The following is a 22,647-nucleotide window of genomic DNA, read 5'->3' as shown; positions in this document are numbered from 1 at the left end:
GAAGGTGGCAGGATGAGAAGGTGGCAGGATGAGAAGGTGGCAGGATGGGAAGCTGGCTCTTTCAATAGTCAAACAGTAGTTATTAAGTTGAGACCTAGGGCAGAGTAAGGGAATATAAAGGAAGGAGGAGATGAATAGTACACATTTTTGGAAAGTCTAATTAATAGATTTGTTCAATTGCTTGCTGTTGAAAAATGGTAGAGCAGACACTTGGAATTTTGGTTTGGGTAGCTATTAACAAAGGGGATAACACAGGGTGAAGAATGAAGGAGAACATGAGCATACATTTGAACTTGGACATGTAGAATTTGAGTTGCATATGAATTATCTGTATGAGATAGAGGTCTCATTGATGCCATGTTTAAGGGAGAGGAGAACAGAGACAGAAGACATTGATAATTACTGTTAAAAACTGAATAGTACCTAACATAGCTTCTGGAAAACTGCACCGTACACTTGTGTGAGAGTGTACAAAAAAGGCAAAAAACATCTTGATCCGGATAAGGGAACCCCTGTAGGGATTTGGAGAACCTTAAGGGTTTGACCAAACTTTGAGAATTAATATTCTATGAAATTTGGCTTCTTCTGAAAAGAAAATAAAACTGTTGGCAAAGTTATATCTTGGGCTCGTCTGTGTTCTCTTGATTTTTTGAATTTACTAATAAAATGAAAATAATAGGTGATAATAGATTTCAGTTCAGTACAGTACAGTTCAGTTCAGTCTCTCAGTCGTGTCTGACTCTTTGCGACCCCATGAATCGCAGCACACCAGGCCTCCCTGTCCAGCACCAACTCCTGGAGTTCACTCAGACTTGTGTCCACCGAGTCAGTGATGCCATCCAGCCATCCCATCCTCTGTTGTCCCCTTCTCCTCCTGCCCTCAACCCCTCCCAGCATCAGGGTCTTTTCCAATGAGTCAACTCTTCACATGAGGTGGCCAAAGTACTGGAGCTTCAGCTTTAGCGTCATTCCTTCCAAAGAAATCCCAGGGCTGATCTCCTTCAGAATGGACTGGTTGGATCTCCTTGCAGTCCAAGGGACGCTCAAGAGTCTTCTCCAACACCACAGTTCAAAAGCATCAATTCTTCGGCGCTCAGCCTTCTTCACAGTCCAACTCTCACATCCATACATGATCACTTGAAAAACCATAGCCTTGACTAGATGGATTTGTTTACCTATATTTTGCTTTCTGATTGCATTGAATTTGTTACTCCTAAAGCTTAGTATACATCCTGAAATATGAATAGAGTTATATTGAACTGCCTTGAATTAGGGGTAGCGAAGGCCTTTATATTTATTTGTGAGAGTTGATTAGGCAGACCTTTTCCCATCTAGCAAACACTTATTCATCTTCGTTTTTATTCGCATTCACTCCTACTCTTAAACTTCTTTTTGTCTTCTCACTTTTCTGTGAGCCTGTTTTATTGGGTAGTTTATTCCTTATTATTAAATATTGAGAGTTCTGTACATATTCAGTATATAAACCATTTATCAGATATGTAATTTTAAAATATCTTCTTTCAATCTATGGACTATCTTTTTATTCACTTAGCAATGTCTTTTGAGGAATAGCTTTACCTTTCAATGAAATATAATTTATTTTTAAAAACTTTATAGATCATGGTTTTTCTGTTATAGTTAAGAAAATGCCTAATTTGTTTGTGATAATGTTAAATATACAATCTCTTTGGAAAACCAGTTTGGCAGTGTCTTTAAAATGTAAACACCCATCTACCATCTGATCCAGTCATTCCTAGGTGTTTACCTAAGAGAAATGAAAACATATGTGCACACAATGACTTGCATATAAATATTCATAGTAATTTTATTTGTAATATCCCTCCAAAATAGAAATAGCCCAAATATTCATCGATAGTTGAATGGATAAAGAAATTGTGGCATATCCATACAATGGAATGCTTGTATGCCTGCTAAGTTGCTCCAGTTGAGTCTGACTCTGTGACTCTATGGACTGTAGCCTGACAGGCTCCTCGGTCCATGGGATTTCCCAGGCAAGAATACTGGAGTGGGTTGCCATGCCCTCTTCCAGGGGATCTTCCTGACCCAGGGATCGGACCCAGGGATTGAAGCCAGGTCTCCTGCATCACAGGCAGGGAAGCCCATACATTGGAATACTACCCACCAATAAAGAGAAACATATTGTTGACATATGTTCCAACTGGATGAATATTAAAATAATTATATGGAGTGAAACAAGCCAGATGAGAAGTGAGAGTACATTGTCTGTTATCATTTATATAAAATTCTATAAAATGCAAACTAACCTGTAGTAACAGAAAAACAGATGAGACGTTTTGGGGACATAGGGTAGGGTCAGAGAGGGACAGGGAGGGTGATTTCAAAGAGGCAGGAAGAAATTTGGGGGGAATGATTGAATATGTTTATTAATTTGATTGCAGTGTTTTCATGAGTATACTTATAGGTCAAAAATTGTACATATGCAGCTTATTGTCTGCCAAATGAAATCTCAATGAAGCTGCTAAATATTATATCCACACTCCAACATCCGTATATACCAGTTCAACTAAAAAAACCTGAAGAACAGCCCAGAAAGACAAAAACAGCATACTGTTTATTCTCATGATTTGATCAGATAATTCACTCAAAATAAAAACAGCACTAGTTTCATGGATTTGTCCATTAATTTATCTCCCAAAATGAGAGGACTCTGAGAATTAGCTATGCAGCCTGAGACTGTGGTGACAAGTTGCAAAATATGTACCCTTGTGCCTTAACCTCTCACACACTAAGTTGGAATCACTGCCTTTTAACAAAAAAATACTTCTCCCTATTTTCTAAGTAGACTTCCAGAAAAAACAGTATTAGACTTTTTTTTTCTTTTTCTTTGTGAGGATCTGTTTTTCATGGATTTGGAAAATCGATTTTCTTCTTACTATGTTTTGTTTTCTCATAAAATTTTCCCAGAAGCAGATGTATTAAAATTATATATTGGAAACCCTAAAAAATGACTTCACAACTGTAACTTCTGAAACATGTTTTAACATTTCACAATTCTTTCAACTCCTTTGGTTTCTTGACTGTAGTGTTTTTAAAAGATATTCCTTCTCAGTTTTCTTTATTTTTAACATTTTTGTAACTTTAGCACTTCTAATACCATTTTTTAAAGATTTATTGCACTTTTTCAAATTTTGATTTTGGACATATCATTGCAAAAATTTGATTTTGAAAGTCAAAATCATTTGATTTTGGACATATCATTGCAATCATGCAACTGGCAAAATGTATTTTGCACTATGGGCTTGAATTTATTTTATCTTTAAGGGAAGAATAATCCTTATGTCTCTGATTAAATTTTTCAGTAGTTTAGGATAAAGTAAACAATTCTCTTCTTGGTCTTGAGGGGCTGTAATAAGGAGGAATAGAAGAAAGGAAATTAGTCTCAGGTTTCTCTCATCTCCACCCTCATATCAAACCCAAGCCCACAGAGGTGTGGGGGAGATTTATAGAGGAGATGTGGGGTCTTTCATCCCTGGACCTCAGTGGAGAAGGCTGCATCTCATTCAGAGAAACCTGGCCTCTGTACGTGTTCCATATAGCAAGGGAGTAATGGGATGAGGGTAGTATGAGCATACATTCCAGTTTGCCTGGGATGGTCTTGGTTTCCTTTACACTTGATTTTTCTTTGCATACTTATCAGTGGGTGTCCCTTTTATTCTCAAGAGTATCCTGGTTTGAATGACGGAGTGGCCCAGATCTCCTTCATCAGTCTGAATCAGCTTTCTCACAGTAGACATAAAAACTGGTTGCTGAAAACAGTTTGCCTCTGCTGAATCAGATACAACATTACATAGGAGGTTGTGATTCCACTTCACTACCCTCAGACTCCCGGCAGCCAGAGGCTGAAAACTGACTAACAGACCAGGTTGATTCCCTTGCTCAAGGTAGGACCAACTCTTAAGATGAAACTTGTGCTCCAAACTCCCCATGGAATTAGCCTAAAGCTAGTCTCTAACTGAGACCACATTCTTGCTTGTTTTGTTTTTGTTTGTTATTTTGAATGGTTTTCTATCTTATAATGTTTTACTTACTCCCTTTCTCCTGAGAATCCCTAATCTATTACTTACAGAAGAACATAACAGAGATAAGGCTGAAATATAGAGTTAGATAACTCACTAGCTGTATGGTAGTGAGAGCCTATCTACTCAGTAGGTGAAGGGTTGATGTTCTGTGGCTAGCTTTGATTTTGTGATTTCTATGTTTCACTGATGGTGAACATAGATAAGATGCAGGTGGAAGACCACAGATTAAATGGTCAATATCTATGTCTAAGTACTATGCATGCTTAGTCACTTCAGTCATGTCCAATTCTTTGTGACCCCATGGACTGTACCCTGCCAGGTTCCTCTGTTCATGAGATTTCCCAGGCAAGAATACTGGAGTGGGTTGAGGAAACCCATAACTATAAGTATTACTGAATTGAGTAGCTATTGCTAAACACTATTTGTGTGTTGAAGAGAAAATATCTAGCTCAGATCTATTCTTTATGAATTTAAAGCAAAGTATGAAAGTTAGAGAGTCTACTAAACTGTAGTTAAAGAGGCTCCCATCTCTTAAGCCAGACAGAAGACAGAGTTGGAAACCAGATATGATACTTGACTATAAAAGAAACAAAACTGTTCTCAGTGTAGGAAAGTATCCTTCACCAGCATTGGCTTTGATAAGGAGAAAGTATGATCCTGAGATTTGCAATGGGGAATATTAGGCTAGAGGCACTTAAAATCCTTCCATGCCTCAGTTCCGGAATGCTCTGGGTCTGCAAAGTGTCCCACTCCCCTTGTTTCCCAGCTGATGCTAATGGGAAAGATCCCACCTGCCAGTGCAAGTAGGCGTAGAAGATGTGGGTTCCATCTCTGGGTCAGAAAGATCCCCTGGAGGAAGAAATGACAATCCACTCCAGTATTCTTGCCCAGAGAATCCCATAAACAGAGGAGCCTGGCAGGCTGCAATTCATAGAGTCGGACACAATGGAAATGCCAGCACACACACATTGCCTTTTTGGAAGTTAAGACCTTTCTTGCTTATCTCCAGTGAGGTAAGTGCCTTATAAGACAATGCTTTCCTTCTTCAGCACCTGCCTTTATACATTTTCTTGACTACCAGGGTCCATAACTAGGATTAAATCTCTGGATGATCTGTCAAGGGAAATGTTGGGTCTAATAGGGAAAAAAAAGAATTATACTCCAAAGAAACTGTAAAATCTAGCTAACATGGATTGGCAAGAAACACAGAGGTCAACATAATTATTAATCGTGGTCATTTTGGAAGTGTTAGCAGAGGCATACTTAAACTTCAAGATACCCCAAGAATACTAATATTTGGCACTAATTTTCATATAGTGCATTGTTTCAACTAAAAACTCCAGCTAATTTTACAGATATTTTTACATTTCCCAGTTATGGCTTAGATAAATTAAAAGTTCTGACTCAATTTTAAGATCTTATCAAATAAATGAAAATTTAAACATAATAGTCTATATTTGATAACTCTATTACATTTTTATCAATACCGATTAAAAATGAAAATTATGTTACTCAAAGGAAATTATAGTTAAATATTATTTCTGAGTATATTTTCCTAGTGTTCTATTATTTTAATACTCTGAAATTAGTTTAATTATATTGAATTTGAAGAAAGCTTAGTCTATAATTTGTAATTACACTGGGGTGCCAAAATCTGAAATCAGTTAAGGGGTCTCCTTTCCAGGATCACAGTCTCATATATTTTCAAGAAGATCCCTGAAGATAATGACTATATAACCAGATTTTCACAAACTGTGTCTGCCTGATAGAGAAAATGACATTTTGATTAGATTAAAAGTATTTAAATGAATGCTAAATGTATTATCTCCATATGTATTTCTACAGAGAAGTGCCAAATGGTCCTTTTATGAATAAAGAAAAAGTTTTAAATATTTCTTGATGAAAATAACTCCATTGGGCCTAGAAATTTCAGGCAGAAGTAAGAATGGGTGGTTTTGAATGCAGATTGATACATTAGTGCTTAAAGATAAACAGCATATATGCTGGTTATTGTGAACCTTTCCACCTGAAGATGCACCTTTCAGAGCATAAATACCTCTGAGAGCCTCTTCTGACTGCTTTATAGTGGTGATCTTCCATCTGAGATGCCTGAGTCCTAGGTCTTCCTCGGCAGAGTATCAGTGGTCATAGCGGCAAAGACAGTTCAAGAGTTCAGGCTCTGGGCTCCCCACTCTGTATTCAGTGAGAGCAGCTTTATTTTAATCTGCTATATATATTGGGCTTCTATAGGATTACCTTTGAGGAAAGAAATAATTACACTTGAAAACTATTGCCTTAGTTGCCAACTTACCAAAGAGGAAGATGATTATAGACTTTTGTCCTAATTGATTTCACCTGCTAAGGTGAGCATTTCGCTTGGACCATCAAGTTACTCATCTCACCATCTCATCTTAATATCACTTTCAAGTATCTCCATATTGTGTCTACCTTTGCTGTATCTTATAGTACTTTCCATTGCAAACTACTACTCTTTGTCAAATTGGTGTCCTGACCATCCTTTGCTGAACCTGAGCTTATTCTCCACCCTGAAATCCTCCTTGCACTTTTATTCTCACCTGGAGCTCTTTTCAGGTCACACAGGTCACTTTCTTCTTGACTGCTGTTTGCATTTCATGCCAGTATACACATAGCCAGTGATCCACTATTCCTATATATATTTCTTAATTTTGATTATGTAGTAGCCATATTTTATCATGTAGACTGCTGAATCCCACTTGAAAACTCAATAGATAAATGCTAATTGATTTACTTTTGTATTACACCTATGTCACTATATTCTGAGACCTTCACTTTATAAGTTAAGTTAGATTTTGCTCTTTAAAAATAAGTGCTAATGTTGAAGTAATATCAAAGTTACAGAAGAGATACATATACATTTTCAGAATTTAATTTTTTTAAGTTTTGTTTATTTATTTTTGGGTGCACTGAGTCTTCGTTAACGTGCATGGACTTTCTCTGGCTGTGGTGAGCGGGGGCTGCTCTATAGCTGTGGTGCACGGGCTTCACATTGTGGTGGCTTCTCTTGTGTGGAGAAAGCACGCCAGCTTTGTAGTTTGTGGCTTGTGGGATCTAGAGTGCAGGCTCAGTAAGTTGTGACTTGTGGGTTTTGTTGTCCTGCAGCATGTGTGATTTTCACAGACCAGGGTTCAAGCTCATGTCCCCTGCATTGGCAAGTAGATTCTTAACTGCTAGACTACCAGGGAAATCCCTAAAAATTCTTGCCCTGAACTATTTGAGGAAAATAGCCAACCTGATGTCTCATTGCTTCTACATATTCCACTGTGTAATTCTTACAAAGGACTACTCCTGTGTAATCATAGTACAACCATCAACATTAGGAAGTTAGTGCCAATATGTTTCTACCATTTAAACCTTAGGCACGGTTCCAGCTTTGCCACTTTCAGTATTGTCTTTACAGACAAGGTTCCAGCGCAGAACGAGGTGCTATATTTTGTTTTCATGTCTCTTTAATCTCTGATATTTTCAAATATTACAATCCTATTACTTTGCAAACTGTCAACTTGAGTTTGTCTGATGTTTACTTAGGTTTTCTCACTTGGCACAATGGTAAGAAATCCACCTGCCAATGCAAGAGACACAAGAGAAGTGGGTTCAGTCCCTGGGTCACAACAATCCTCTGGAGAAGGAAGTGGCAACCCACTCCAGTGTTCTTTCCTAGAAAGTCCCATGGACAGAGGACAGTCCAAGAGGTTGCAAAGAGTTGGACATAGCTGAGTGACTGAGCACAGACACACAGACACAGACACACACACACACACACACACACACCTAGACATTGGCTTTACTTGAGAAAAATCTTTGGTGCATTTCCTCTTACAGCTTACAATAACTGCTTCCTATTGGTTAAGAATAAAAGAGTTCATCCTATTCAAATGTCCTTATGAGTTCCCCTGTTAGCCTATGCCGTGAACCCAGTTCCTTGCACTCTGTTCAGTTGAGACCCCATATTTATATTGTATTGCAGCAACAATATATTGGAAGTAAAAAAACAAGCCCAATACACAGAAATATCCTGCACTCTTATACACTAACAATGAAAAATCAGAAAGAGAAATTAATGAAACAATCCTATTCACCATTGCAACAAAAAGAATAAAATATGCAGGAATAAACCTACCTAGAGAGACAAAAGAATTATATGCAGAAAACTATAAGGCACTGATGAAATGAATCAAAGATGATGCAAATGGAGAGCTATTCCATGTTCTTGGATTGGAAAAATCAAAATTATGAAAAATGACTATATGGCCCAAAGCAATCTGCAGATTCAGCGGAATCCCTAGCAAAGTACCAGTGGTATTTTTCAAAGAACTCAAACAAAAAATTTCACAGTTTGTATGGAAAAACAAAAAACACTGAATAGCCAAAGCAATCTTCTGAAAGAAAAATGTAGCTGGAGGAAACAACCTTCCTGATTTCAAACTATACTACAGACCTATAGTCATTAAGACAGTACAGTACTGGCACAAAAACAGAAATAAACACCAGCGGAGCAAGACTGAAAGTCCAGAGATGAACTCCCTGACCTATGGGCACCTACCTTTGACAAAGGAGGGAAGAATAGACAATGGAGAAAAGATAGTCTCTTCAATAAATGGTGCTGGGAAAACTGGACAGCTGCTTATAAAAGAATGAAATTAGAACACTTCTTAACACCATCCACAAAAATATCACACAAAATTGATTAAAGACCTAAATGCAACACAGAAACTATAAAACTCTTAAAGGAAAACATAGGCAGAACACTCTTTGACATAAATCAGAGCAAGATCCTTTATGAGCACCTCCTAGAATAATGGAAATAAAAGCAAAAGTAAACAAATGAGACCTAGTTAAACCTAAAACCTTTTGCCCTATGAAGGAAACTATAAACAAACTGAAAAGAAAACCCTCAGAATGGGAGAAAATAATAGCATATGAAACAATTGACAAAGGATTAATCTCCAAAATATACAAGCAGTTCATTCAGCTCATACCAGAAAAAGAAACAATCCAATGACAAAGTGGGCAGCGGAACTAAACAGACTTTTTCCCCAAGAAGACATACAGATGGCTAATGAACGCATGAAAAGATACTCAGCATTGCTCAATTAGAGAAATGCAAATCAAAACTACAATGAGGTGTCACCTCACGCCACTCAGAATGGCCATCATCAAAAAATCTACAAACAATAAATGCTGGAGAGAGTGTCGAGAAAAGGGAAACCTATTGCACTGTTTGTGGGAAATGAAATTGATATAGTCACTATGGAGAACAGTATGGCAACTTTAAAAAACACTAGGAATAAAACTACCATATAACTCAATAAGTCCAATACTGGGCATATACCCTAATGAAACCATAATTGAAAAAGACACATGTACCCTTGAACCCCAAGGTTCATTGAAGCACTATTTACAATAGCTAAGACATGGAAGCAACCTAGATATCCATTGACAGATGAATTGATAAAGAATTTGTGGTATATATATATATATATATATATATATATACAATGGAATATTACTTAGCTATAAAAAGAAACACATTTGAGTCAGTTCTAATGAGGTGGATGAACCTAGAGACTATTATACAGAGTGAAGTAAGTCAGAAAGAGAAAAACAAATATCAAATACTAATGCATATGTATGGAATCTAGAAAGATGGTACTGATGACGATATTTCCAGAGAAGCAACAGAGACACAGACGTAGAGAAGAGACTTGTTGACACAGTTGGGGAAAGAGAGTGGAACGAATCGAGAGAGTGTCATGGAGACACATACGTTACCATACACAAAATAGGCTGCCAGTGGGTATTTGCCATATGACATGGGGAGCTCTAACGGGTGTTCTGTGACAACCTAGATGGGTGGGATGGGTGGGAGGTGAGAGAGGCGTTCAAGAGGGAAGAGACATATTTATACCTATGGCTGATTCATGTTGATGTGTGGCAGAAACCAACACAATATTATAAAGCAATTATCCTCCAAAAATAAGTGAATTTTTTAAAATTTTAAAAAATGAAAAAACCTAGCCCAGAACTAGTAAATATGATTTTAATGAATACATGGCTTTCGTCTGCACTGAACTGACTAAAGTCATCTGTTATTTGGCATTATCAACTTGTATTCTTTCAGTAGTAAAATGTTCAGAGTTATCACTTGTATGACACAAAAGGTAGTTTTCTAAGGCAGGTAGTATTCCTAAGAATGCTTCTTTTACTAACTGTGCTTATTCATGATGCAATTTCAGTGGAAAAATATGTGCATAGAACCGCTAAGTTTCATAATATAGTTTTATTGGTGCTTAAGGAAGTATTTGGTATTCTGATATTAGCACATATTCCAATCAGTCCAATATTTATTTAGGTCAGAAGTAACAAAGGCACTCCAATCTAAACAGTGTTCCTTTGTCTAGCACAATTACCTGAAGATAAAGCAGAACTCTAATTCAATAAAGTAAAGAAAATAAAGGATGCTTGAGGAGATATGCTGTTTAAAGAGGAGTGATATGATTACCTAAAAGCATATTATCTTTTTAGTGGAAAGACAACCTTTGTTGGCTTCCTCTACTATGAGTGAATAGAATTTCTTACTAATTTTAGCCAAAAATAGACCAGTGACTGGCTGAATTCCAGTGACTGTAACAAACCCCAAATTCCAAGCTATTTTCATAGTATCTGGTGACAAAAATACTAAGATTTGCCCTGCAGATGCAGGCATCCTGTAGGAATGAGTGGAGAATAAAGGAGCAAGATTTGAGGTACCTTTCCTTTGTCTCTATCAGTACCACAATAACTATATATGTTACTTCATCTACATCTTAGACAACCCCAAAAGATAGTTACCGTTCTTCTCAAAAGAAAGCAAATTAAAAGAGAAATTAAGAAATTTGCCTGACTTTTGTATATAATAGATATTGCCTGTGCAAGTGAGAAAACAAAGCAAATGGCACTTCTAGGGTTTGCAATATAGTGGCCCTGTGTAAGAATCTGTAGCGACTTAGTCTGTCTTCAACTTTCCAAGGCATCATTCTCATTCCCAAACAAGCTTCTTGTGATAATACAAGAAGGTTTGCATCGCTTCATGAATGTTAAGCAAACTAAAATTAGAAACTATATTTCTACTTGACTTTGCATGTAAGATTTCTCCAGTGAGGAAATTGGTTGAAAACAGGAAATGATCTTACAGGAATATGGCAGAAGTTCACTCAGAAGTTATTTCATTTTCTATTTTTATATTAATAAAATTCCCTTTTTTCTTTAAATGATCTTGAGATCATTTCCCAATCTCAAGAAATGATGGTATGTCATTAAAGGTTGCAATAGTAAATGTGAAAACGTAGTTTGATTTTTATAATCCGCATGGTCAAGAGTTGTAAACATTTTCATTTTTTCAATATGGCCTTGTTGTGTTTCACTATACTTGTCCTGAATCCTACATTAGTGTCAGGGATGGTGTTTGATAGGTGTTCGATACTGTCTTTTAAAATATTATTAGTGTTAAGTTCAGATGGACTAAAAGTTGTACTTCAACTTTTACTTGACTGTTCCCAGATTCTTCTTTTATTTATTTACTTTAAAAATATAAATGTATTTATTTTAATTGGAGGTTAATTACTTTACAATATTGTATTGATTTTGCCATACATCAATATGAATCCACCCCAGGTATACACGTGTTCCCAAATCAACAAGTTCTACAGCTATCTCTAACTCATCTCTCTAGGATCAAATTTTGAAGTTACTGTGAATTAAAGAGATATACACAAAAGAAAAACACCAATACAGTATACTAACACATATATATGGAATTTAGAAAGATGGCAATGATGACCCTGTATACAAGACAGCAAAAAAGACACAGATGTGTATAGTGGACTTTTGGGCTCAGAGGGAGAGGGAGAGGGTGAGATGATTTGGGAGAATGGCATTGAAACATGTATAATATCATGTAAGAATCGAATCGCCAGTCTATGTCCGATGCAGGATACAGCATGCTTGGGGCTGGTACACGGGGATGACCCAGAGAGATGTTATGGGAAGGGAGGTGGGAGGGGGTTCATGTTTGGGAACGCATGTACACCCGTGGTGGATTCATGTCAATGTATGGCAAAACCAATACAGAATTGTAAAGTAAAATAAAGTAAAAATGGAAAAAAAAATAAAAATAAAAATAAAACTCCTCCCCGCCCAAAAAAATGAGATAGGATTATTAGGGTAATGTTGAATAGAAAGAAGACATGTACATTGCCATCTGCATGAGATTTTTATGATATTTAATATACTTGTCATTGTCTCCCCATCACTCATATATGCTAAATGCACTCACACAATATATACATATGTAGACACACACACACCACATCTTTGTTTTGCAGTTCACTGTAGTTAGTAGTCAAGCAGCCTTGGACAAGTCACTTACTCTTCCAGAATTCAACTTTCCTCATTGAACAATGGGAAAATGACACTAACTTTGTAATTAGTTACTGCTGCTGCTGCTTCTGCTAAGTCGCTTCAGTTGTGTCCGACTCTGTGTGACCCCATAGATGGCAGCCCACCAGGCTCCCGTGTCCCTGGGATTCTCCAGGCAAGAACACTGGAATGGGTTGCCATTTCCTTCTCCAATGCATGAAAGTGAAAAGTGAAAGTGAAGCCACTGTCTAGTAAGGTTTAAATTATTTAATGTATGAATACAGCACATAGTCAACAAAATATTAATCACTTTTATCTATAGAAGATTTGTTGACTATCCTTTGTAATCTGGCAGTTATATCAGATTTGGAACTTTAATAATACTCTTTATGATAAAATGTTTAATGCTATTAGGCATATCTACCCCATTATATAATAAGTGCCTGAGAGCACTTGAGGTCTAAGGTTAGTTCATGGGAAGAATCATGAACTCCAAAACTAAGAAGGAATTTTATAATCTTTAAAGCTCTCATATGGTACTCATTAAAAATTATTTAAGTAAATTAAATATCTGGTCATATGAGCTAAAAATTTGTGATTAACAGAAGAATTTCAACTAATTCATATTTTGGTACTATGTGGGGTATAACTAGAGACATTTGAAACAGAATTTTTGCTTGCAGTTGAATTTGAACTTGGATGATACAATTTAATGAGTCAAATTTCAGAATTTAAGTTAAAAGTTTACCTGGCATAGTAAATAATTGATTTTAAGTGAAATGGTTAAATATAGACATTGTTCAAACTTTTCTAGACACCATTATTTGATCCAATCCTTAACCTTATTTGAGCGATGGCAGAACAGATATGGACTTCCATGGTGACTCAGAAGGTAAAGAATCTGCCTGCAATGCAGGAAACCCAGTTTCAATACCTGAGTTGGGAAGACACCCTGGAGAAAAGAATGGCAACCCGTTTTAGCATTCTTGCCTGGACAATTCCATGGACAGAAGAGCCTGGTGGGCTGCCATCATGGGGTCACAAAGAGTCAGACATGACTGAGTGACTAGCATACACAGAATAGATGTACTCTTGTGCTGTTAAGAAAGCTGTATTTTAATATGTATATATTAGAAGATTTGGTTTCATGACTACCATTTTTTCCTACTTGGGAAAAAATATCATGTGATTTCATAGGGAAAAGCAGTAAGCTTTTGAATTATTTCTTGATGCAAATCTCAAGAGGAATCCCAAGCGATGTTTTTAATAAGTAGGAATCATGTGCTTAGTCACTCAGTCATGTCTGACTCTTTGTGACCCTGGGGACTGTAGCCTGCCAGGCTCCTCTCTCCTTGAGATTTTTCAAGCAAGAATTCTGGAGTGGGTTGCAATCTCCTCCTCCAAGGGATCTTCCTGACCCAGGGATTGAACCTGCATCTCCTGACTCTTCCACATTGGCAGGTGGATTCTTAACCACTTTGCCACCTGGGAAACCCCAAGCAGGAATCATACTATGTAATTAAACAACTTCAAAGAACAGTTATTGAATTGATTCTCCTTTTGGACTCCCTAAACTTGAGAGTAATGAAAGCATCACTGTAGCTATCTTTTGAAAATGATCAACTCTCATGAAGTAAAAAAAAAATGGTACCAAAATAAAAGGTAAATGAGCATATCCACGTCTAAGTATGGCTCTGTATATATATGTATATACTGTATGCATGCTCTGTCACTCAATTATGTTCAACTCTGCAACCCTATGGACTGTAAACTGCTAGGCTCTTCTGTCCGTGGGATTTCCCGGGGAAAAATGATGGAGTGGGTTGCCATTTCCTTCTCCAGGGGTTCTTCCCAACCCAGGAATCAAACTCATACTTCTCATATCTCCTACACTGTAGGCAGGTGGATTCTTTACTGCTGAGCCACTAGGGATCCATATACACGTATATGCATGTGCAATTGATTCTGTTATAATCATTCATAATAGCAAATATTATTGATGGAGTCAGGAGATGAGGTCGTATAAAAATATGGTGGATGCATTTGTTCTTGTTGTATCTGAGGCCCTTATTTCATTCATTTTTAATATCAATATCACCTGCCAGTACCCAAAATGCTATCTATACACAGGTGAGCAATGTGGTTCAAATATGTCATTTTTCACAGGAATTAGGAAAGAACATATTTAAATGGGGAAAATTTTAATTCAAAATGATTCTTTTCATTTCAATTTCATATTTAGGGGAGCAATGTGGGCTGGTGGGCTTTTGAGAATTTATAAGGGTTTAAAATGGTGGTTAACCTTAAACACATTTGAGGAAACCTCATTCCTGTTCAATTAAATGGATTAAGGCACTGTGGAAAGTTCTGCCAGTAAAATTAACTCCATCTTCCTTTAGGATACACTGCATCACTAACCACCCAACATGCCAAATGGTATAATTCCCAGGGATTGCAAAACACATTGTTGCATTTTAAACCACTTCTGTTGAAAACCTTACCTCCTTTAACAACTTAAAATTGTAGTAATTGTTCCTAGACATTGCATGAGATTACATTTAGAATATTTACCACACCTTCACACTTTCTCTCAACTTTTACTGACTTTAAAAACTTTTAGAGTTTCTTCTGACAAGATACCCAGTTTGACACCTGATTTATGGTAATGTCTTTCCGGAATTTATTTGTAAAACTCTTATACGTTTTTTATCATTTCTTCCTTCAGCAAAGTCATTTTTTCTCTTTGTTGTCTCCAGGTGTGTGTGTGTGTGTGTGTGTGTGTGTTTGTGTGTGTGTGTGTGTGTGGATGTGTTAGTAGCTCAGTCGGGTCTGACTCTTTGTGACCCCACGGATTGTAGCCCACCAGAATCCTCTGTCCATGGAATTCTCCAGGCAAGAATACTAGAATGGGTTTCCATGCCCTTCTCCAGGGGATTTTCCTGACCCAGGGATAGAACCCATGTCTCCTGCTTAGCAGGCAGATTATTTACCATCTGAGCCAAGGAAGTCTCCAGTTACTTCACAGTATTGGTTTTTCTTTGACTTCCTTGGTTAAACTTGGGGGTTTATTTTCTGTATGATAGTCCCTTAAATGAGAGTGTTGCTCAGAATTTTGTCTTAGACTCTTCTCTCCTTTCCTCATTCCTCTAATTTCCTCACTCTACTGTCTTTTGGCAATTCTGCTCCCATAGGCTCTGTGCTTCTGATTACCTGGTCCATATCTGTAGCTCAGAACTCTCCTCTTAGATTCATCATCTGATGCACACAGATGTCTTCCCTTGGATGTGGTATGCACACCCATATTAAATCCCAACGCGCTCCTCCTCTGAGTCTTTCTATTTTAGTAAATGGTAGAATACAAATGCCCACCTGCCCAAAACAACAACCTGAAAGCTGTCCTAAATTCTGTCCCTTAATCATTCCATCAGATTCTGTGCATTGTTCTCCTTGATAAGCTCTCAAACTGCTTTGCTTTTTTGCAGTTACCATACCACCACCTTAGTTTTGCTTCTATTTTTTCTGATTTTAGAACAGCTCTCTAACTCGAATCTCCCTGCCTTGGATCTCATAACTCTTCAAATGGGTTTCCACACTATATCCAGAGCAATGCTTCTGAAGGGCCTATTCAGAGGCCTTCTCAAACAATCCTCTTCCCATTTGTCAGACTTACTGCTTCCCTCTCTCCAGAATCTCCCTCTTCCTGTCGCAGTCCATCTTGTTCAAAGCCACAGTCCAAAGCCACAGTCCATCTTGTTCTTCCCTACCACTTCCTTCAGACCTTTGTCCACACTTTCCCTTGCTTATAATACAGCTTCTATCCCTGTTCTCTGGGATGATCTCCACTTGTTCTATAGATGCAGTTTCAGAGTCCTATCTTCTGGCAAGAAACCTTGACCAGTAATCTGTAAATGTCTTGGCTGACTCTCCTGTCAGCACCCAGAATACTTGTGACTCTCCTTGTTATTTCATTATGTCTGTCGGATACCTTTTCTGCTTTCCCAACAGAAGATCCTAAGAACAGTAGATAGATGACCTTTAGGCAGCAATTCTGATCATATATATAAAGTTCTGCTAAATGGTGAAAAGAAAGAACTTGGAAGAGAGGATTGTCAGAACACAACTGAAATGATGCTGTTCCTAGTTGGGAGTAAAAAAAAAAAAAAAAAGGAAAGAAAGATTGAGTGTGGGGGCCTGCAGGGAATGTGATACATTTGTGCTTAGCAGTAGGGAGAGCCAACTCTTCTATTGTGTTACATCACACCACATATTTTTAGCATTTTGTTTCTGGATGATTTATTTTGAAATAGCTGTCTTGTTTCCCCCATTCATTTTAAGTTCCTTGTTGTTGTTGTTGTTTTTCAGTTGCTAAGTCGTGTCTGACTCTTTGTGACCCCAGGCTACTCTGTCCATTGGGTCATCTAGGCAAGAACTCTGGAGTGGGCTGCCATTTCCTCCTCCAGGGGATCTTCTTGGATCAGAGATTGAACCCAGTCTCCTGCACTGGCAGATGAGTTCTTTACCTCTGAGCCATCTGGAAAGCCCAAACTCCTTGTGGTAGAAGACTTTAATCTCTACCAGGTACAACATTAGAAGTCAGGCTCCAGATTTTGAGAATTAGATTACAATATCGCAGTTACAACAATCCCACATAAATATGTCAATAAAATGACCACATGATGGTGATCAATGAAATATAAATGGATTATAACTGAGAAATGCATTTTGAGGGCCAAACTTAAACATTACATAATATCAGTATGTTTTAAAGAAAATCAATTTGAAGTTTGTATGTTGGAAAAAAAATTGAAAAGGATATAATAATGCTAGTATTAATTCATATGTTACTTTTTTATTAAATTTATTTATTTTAATTGGAGGCCAATTACTTTACAATATTGTCTTGGTTTTGCCATACATCAACATGAATCCGCCATGGTATGTTACTTTTAATTCATGATTTTAGACAATCTCTCTTTGTGTTGTAACCCACATGGTCCACTAATAGTATCATCCAGACCATCACTAGTGTTTGTGGGGAACAATTACATATGGATTATTTGGTGCAAATATTTGACCTCTAATACTATTCTCCATTTATAGGCATTAAGTGTCTTTGGAGAGTAGCTCCAAAGCTTTTCTTGTCTTGGGTCAAGAAAAAGTCAATGTGGGTTTGAAAACCATGGTTTTGCTATAAGTTAAATGTGATTTCAAAAAATCTCAGAGGGTACAAATAGGTAATACAGTCAGTGTAAACCTAGGTCAATATGTGATCATCAAACACCTCAAATAGAAACATAATCATAGCTAAATGGAAAATTGAGGTTATGACATAAATCAGTGATGCCTAAAAGATAAAAATTAATATCTGACAATTAAAAATTTAATGTTGTGGGATTGTTGTACTGGAAAAGAAGAGAGACCATATTGGTTCTGGTGGTTTAGTCACTAAGTTTTGTCCAACACTTTGTGACCCCATGGATTATAGCCCACCAGTCTCCTTTGTCCATGGGATTTCTCAGGCAAGAATACCAGAGTGAGTTGCCATTTTCTTCTCCAGGAGATCTTACCAATCTAGGGATTGAACCCAGGGCCCCTGCATTGTATGTGAATTATTTACTGATTGAGCCACCGGGGAAGCCCTAGGATATTAGGATATTCTTAATATAAAATTTATTTTTAGTGAGAAGAGTTTTAACATATATGGCTATTTTATATCTTTTATTGATAAAATACATTTTAAAATTTTATCTTTAATTTATAAAATGTAGGTTGAATTTCAAGCTGTATAAATGGGCTTGTGAAAGGTATTATTTGCAGGTACTATATAAAATGGCTATAAAATTCCTAGGTAGATATGTCAGATATTTAAAGCAAGTTATGTTTTCTTTTTCTGCTCCATTGGTACTTTTCTAAGTGCCCCCAAGACCTGAGCTGAGAACTTTAAGCTTTTTTTGTGTTTGTGATGTTGGTTACCTAGCTATTCCCTCTACCCTTAGCCCTACTTTTCTGGTGGCCCAATAAATAGAGACTACCTCCTTGGGAATCGCATTGCCATTCCAGGTGCCCTCTCAGGCAGCCAGCTGGCTCCAGATGAGTTTATCCTCACCTGTGTGGCTCCATATCTGCTTCATTTAGTTGTTCAGTCACTCAGTCCTGTCCGACTCTTTGCCACCCCATGGGCTGCAGCACGCCAGACTTCCCTGTCTTTCACCATCTCCTGGAATTTGCTCAAACTCATGTCGCTTGAGTTGGTGATTCCATCCAACCATCTCATCCTCTGGCACCCCTTTTTCCTCCTGCCTTCAATCTTCCCCAGCATCAGGGTCTCTTCCAATAAGTCAGTTCTTCACATTAGGTGGCCAAAGTATTGGAGCTTCAGCTTCAGCATCAGTCCTTCCAATGAATATTTGAGTTGATTTCCTTTAGGATGGACTAGTTTGATCTCCTTTCTGTCCAAAGGACTCTCAAGAGTCTTCTTCAGCACCACAGTTCGAAAGCATCAATTCTTCAGGACTCAGCCTTCTTTATGGTTCAACTCTCACATCCAGACATGACCACTCGGAAAACCATAGCTTTGACTATACGGACGTTTGTTGGCAAAGTAATGTCTCTGATTTTTAATACAATGTCTAGGTTAGCCATAGCTTTTCTTCCAAGGGGCAAACATCTTTTAATTTTGTGGCTGCAGTCACTGTCTTCAGTGATTTTGGAGCCCAAGAAAATAAATCTGTCACTGCTTATATCTGCTTCATGGGATGTAGTTATCCATCCTTGCCTTAAAGATTTGGAAGTCAGGACTGCCCACCACAGCCACCTTTGCTGTCTTCCTTTGCTCTGCTTCTACATCTTCTAACCTCCAGTTGCTCCCTTGTAACTTTTTCTGGTAAATTTAACAGTAAACTGCAACACTCCCAACTTCAGAGAGCACACAGCAACTTCTCTGAGAAATCCCACTGAAACCCATCTTTCTCGCCTTGTGGTAACAGAGGAAGTACACCCAAGCCCCCCCTCTTTGCTGTGTCTCTCAGGAACTCCACCTCATATAGCTCTTTCCCATCCTCAGTCTCTGAACAATTTTTATGTTCTCAGTCTGGGCAAGGTCTCTCACTTGACCTCCTTTGATCATCCTTTTTGAAAAATCTGAATGGCAGTCTGTTTCCCACCTCATTTTGATAGCTGAAATCTGTTGCCTTTGGGTCAACACAGATTTATGTTTCTATCCTATTAGACACAAACATTTCTTGTGTTGTTAGTGCATTGAGGCAGTATAAGGAAGAGCAAGAGGATGGATTTTGTAACATTGGCCCAATGAAACTTCAAAAACATAATTTCAAAGAAAGGCACCAGGACTCAGACTCATCATTAGTCACTGAGGTTTCCATCACTGTGAACCTATGTGGTGACCATGAATTGACTGCTTGGTAACACAAGTCACATTCCCTTAGTGGGTTTAAAACAATATAATTGCATACGTACTGGGGACTGGGAGAGATCTTGTCAGGTTGTTATAATCCAGAACAGTATTGAAATATTTATTATTGTAAATATCCTGAGAATTTATTAACACAAGGTTAGAAATAATGAGAAAACTCACAGCACTGATAGTTTTAGAAAGTAGGGCATTTTGTGATTTTCATATTTGCATATGTTTTGCCTGCTCTTTTAAATGTTTAAGAGAACCGGTCGTATTCAATTTTCACTTTTTCTTGGACATAGTGGAAACTTTTAGCCCTCCTCATTATCTATTCTCACTTTTTTCTTCTTTTAAATAATAGAATCTTCAGGTTTTAAGCTGGCACATGGCAGGGGTGTGCTATGTTGTGCTTGCTCACTCAGTCCTATCCAACTCTTTGTGACCTCATGGACTGTAGGCCCACCAGGCTCCTCTGTCCATGGGGATTCTCCAGGTGAGAATACTGGATTGGGTTGCCATGCGCTTCTTCAGGGGATCTTCCCAATCTAGGGATCAAACTCAGGTCTCCCGCTTTGCAGGTGGATTCTTTACCATCTGAGCCACCAAGGAAACCCAAGAATACTGGAATGGGTAACCTATCCCTTCTCCAGAGGATCTTCCCAACCCAGGAATTGAACTGGGGTCTCCTTTAGCAGGCAGATTCTTTACCAGCTGAGCTACCAGGAAAGCCTGGCACATGGTTACCCAGCTATAAAATATATACATTTTTAGTCTTTCTTGCAGTTAACTGGGGCTATGTGATTAAATCTGAGTCAAAGCATATGAACAGATATGTTTGTAATTTATGGATTATGTTCAGCTTAAAGACAAGTTGATTACTATGGGCTTCCTCTTTCTCCATGCAAGTAAGAACACAGATGTGCAATGCCCCAAGTTCTATTATACAGCAATGAGAAATGTTCTAGGCCTAGATGTAGATAGGAGGAACTTCTATTCTTGAATGACCTTGTGGTAGAGCAGCCCTGCTAGCTAGAATCTGTGGAATTTTATATAAGAAAATAATACACACGTGTCTTAATTTCAGTCATTGCATTTTCACATCTCTTTGTTTTAGCACCTTTACTTCTACCCTTAAAAATATAATGGGATTTAATTAAATATTTTATTTTTGCATGCCAAAACAACCCCCAAGTTTAGTGGCAGAACAAAAATTTCTTGCTATCTCTTATAGTTCTGTGGGTTGTCTTAGGCTGGTTACTTCTTCCATGGAATCTCTTACATAACCTCAAATAGATGCCGAAGTTAGAGTCTTCTGAAACCTCAACTGGTTTGGACATCCAAGCAAGCTTATTCACATGAGTAGAAGTAACGGTAGCTGAGAGCTCAACTGGAGTTTGGTACTGAAACTGGAGCACATATATGTGACCTCTGCATATAGCTTAGGTTTTTCACTACATGGTGTCTGGGTTCCAAGAGTGAATATTCCGAGACTTGGACAGAAATGCCAAGGCTTCATATCACCCAATCTTCGAAGATCCAGAGCATTACTGGTCATCAAGACACAAAGGCCAGTTGAGAGTCAAAGAGAAAGAGGTCAGACTCCACATCTCAATGGAAGAAGTAGCAAGGGATTTGCAAACATCTTCAATCGATCACATTAACCACATGAGCATTTTTCCCCAGAGCTTCTTTCTAAAATGTTCTCAGTATCTTAACAAATCATTTTTCTATACCAAGCCCATTTTACATTGCAAACTTTAATAGATTGATCATTAATTACATTGGAAACAATGGTTAGTATTTCTCTCCACCCATCAAGTGCCATAAGCACTAAATAATCTTTCATGTGTGTGTGCTCAGTCATGTCTGACTTATTGCTACCCCAATGACCTTAGCCCACCAGGCGCCTCTCTCCACAGCATTTACCAGGCAAGAATATTGGAGTGGGTTGCCATTTCCTTCTCCAGGGGATCTTCCTGACCCACGGATTGAACCCGAGTGTCCTGCATTGGCAGGAAGATTCTTTACCACTGCGCCATCTGGGAAGCCCCTAGCAACAGTTAAACTCGTTAACTTTATTTATTGATTTATTTATTTTTCAAAGAGAATTTTATTTATTTATTTTTCCTGACACATTTCTTTTCTTTTCTTTTTTTTTTTTTTATTTTACTTTACAATTCTGTATTGGTTTTGCCATACATTGACATGAATCCACCATGGGTGTACACGCGTTCCCAACTTTACATCAGAAGAAAGTGTTAATAAAATCAAAGGCATTAAATTCTATGAATGAAATACTAAGGAGCCACTGCCAGGGCCATGCTGTGACTGTTAGCTAACCTTTTTGAGACCTTGAAATAAGTGTTTTGCCAGATTATCTTATTTCTTCCTCATAGAGTCCAGTGAGGTATGTTCTATTATCATTTGTTGAATTGCATAATTGTACTATTGTATGTTTACAATTGTGAGGAAATGAAAGCTTGGATTAAGTAAATTTCCCAAAGTCACAGAGATTAAAAATGGCTGAACTCAATTCAGGGTTCAAAGGCTAAGCCACAAGGCTAAATCTAGATCCCCACAGCTTTCTTTTGAACAAAGATTGTCTTTTATACTTTCCCGTACGGTAGTAACTTGATTAAGGAAGTTTCTGCTTTTTATTTATTTTTTAATATTGACTTTTGCATCAATACGTGAGTACTTTCTTCTAGTTCTTTCTTATGACTAGTAGACAAACTA

Source organism: Oryx dammah, unplaced genomic scaffold, assembly GCF_014754425.2.
Source record: "Oryx dammah isolate SB20612 unplaced genomic scaffold, SCBI_Odam_1.1 HiC_scaffold_20, whole genome shotgun sequence".
In the NCBI taxonomy this organism is placed as follows: Eukaryota; Metazoa; Chordata; class Mammalia; order Artiodactyla; family Bovidae; genus Oryx; species Oryx dammah.
The sequence above is the reverse complement of the archived record's forward strand: the minus strand, read 5'-3'. Positions refer to the sequence as shown.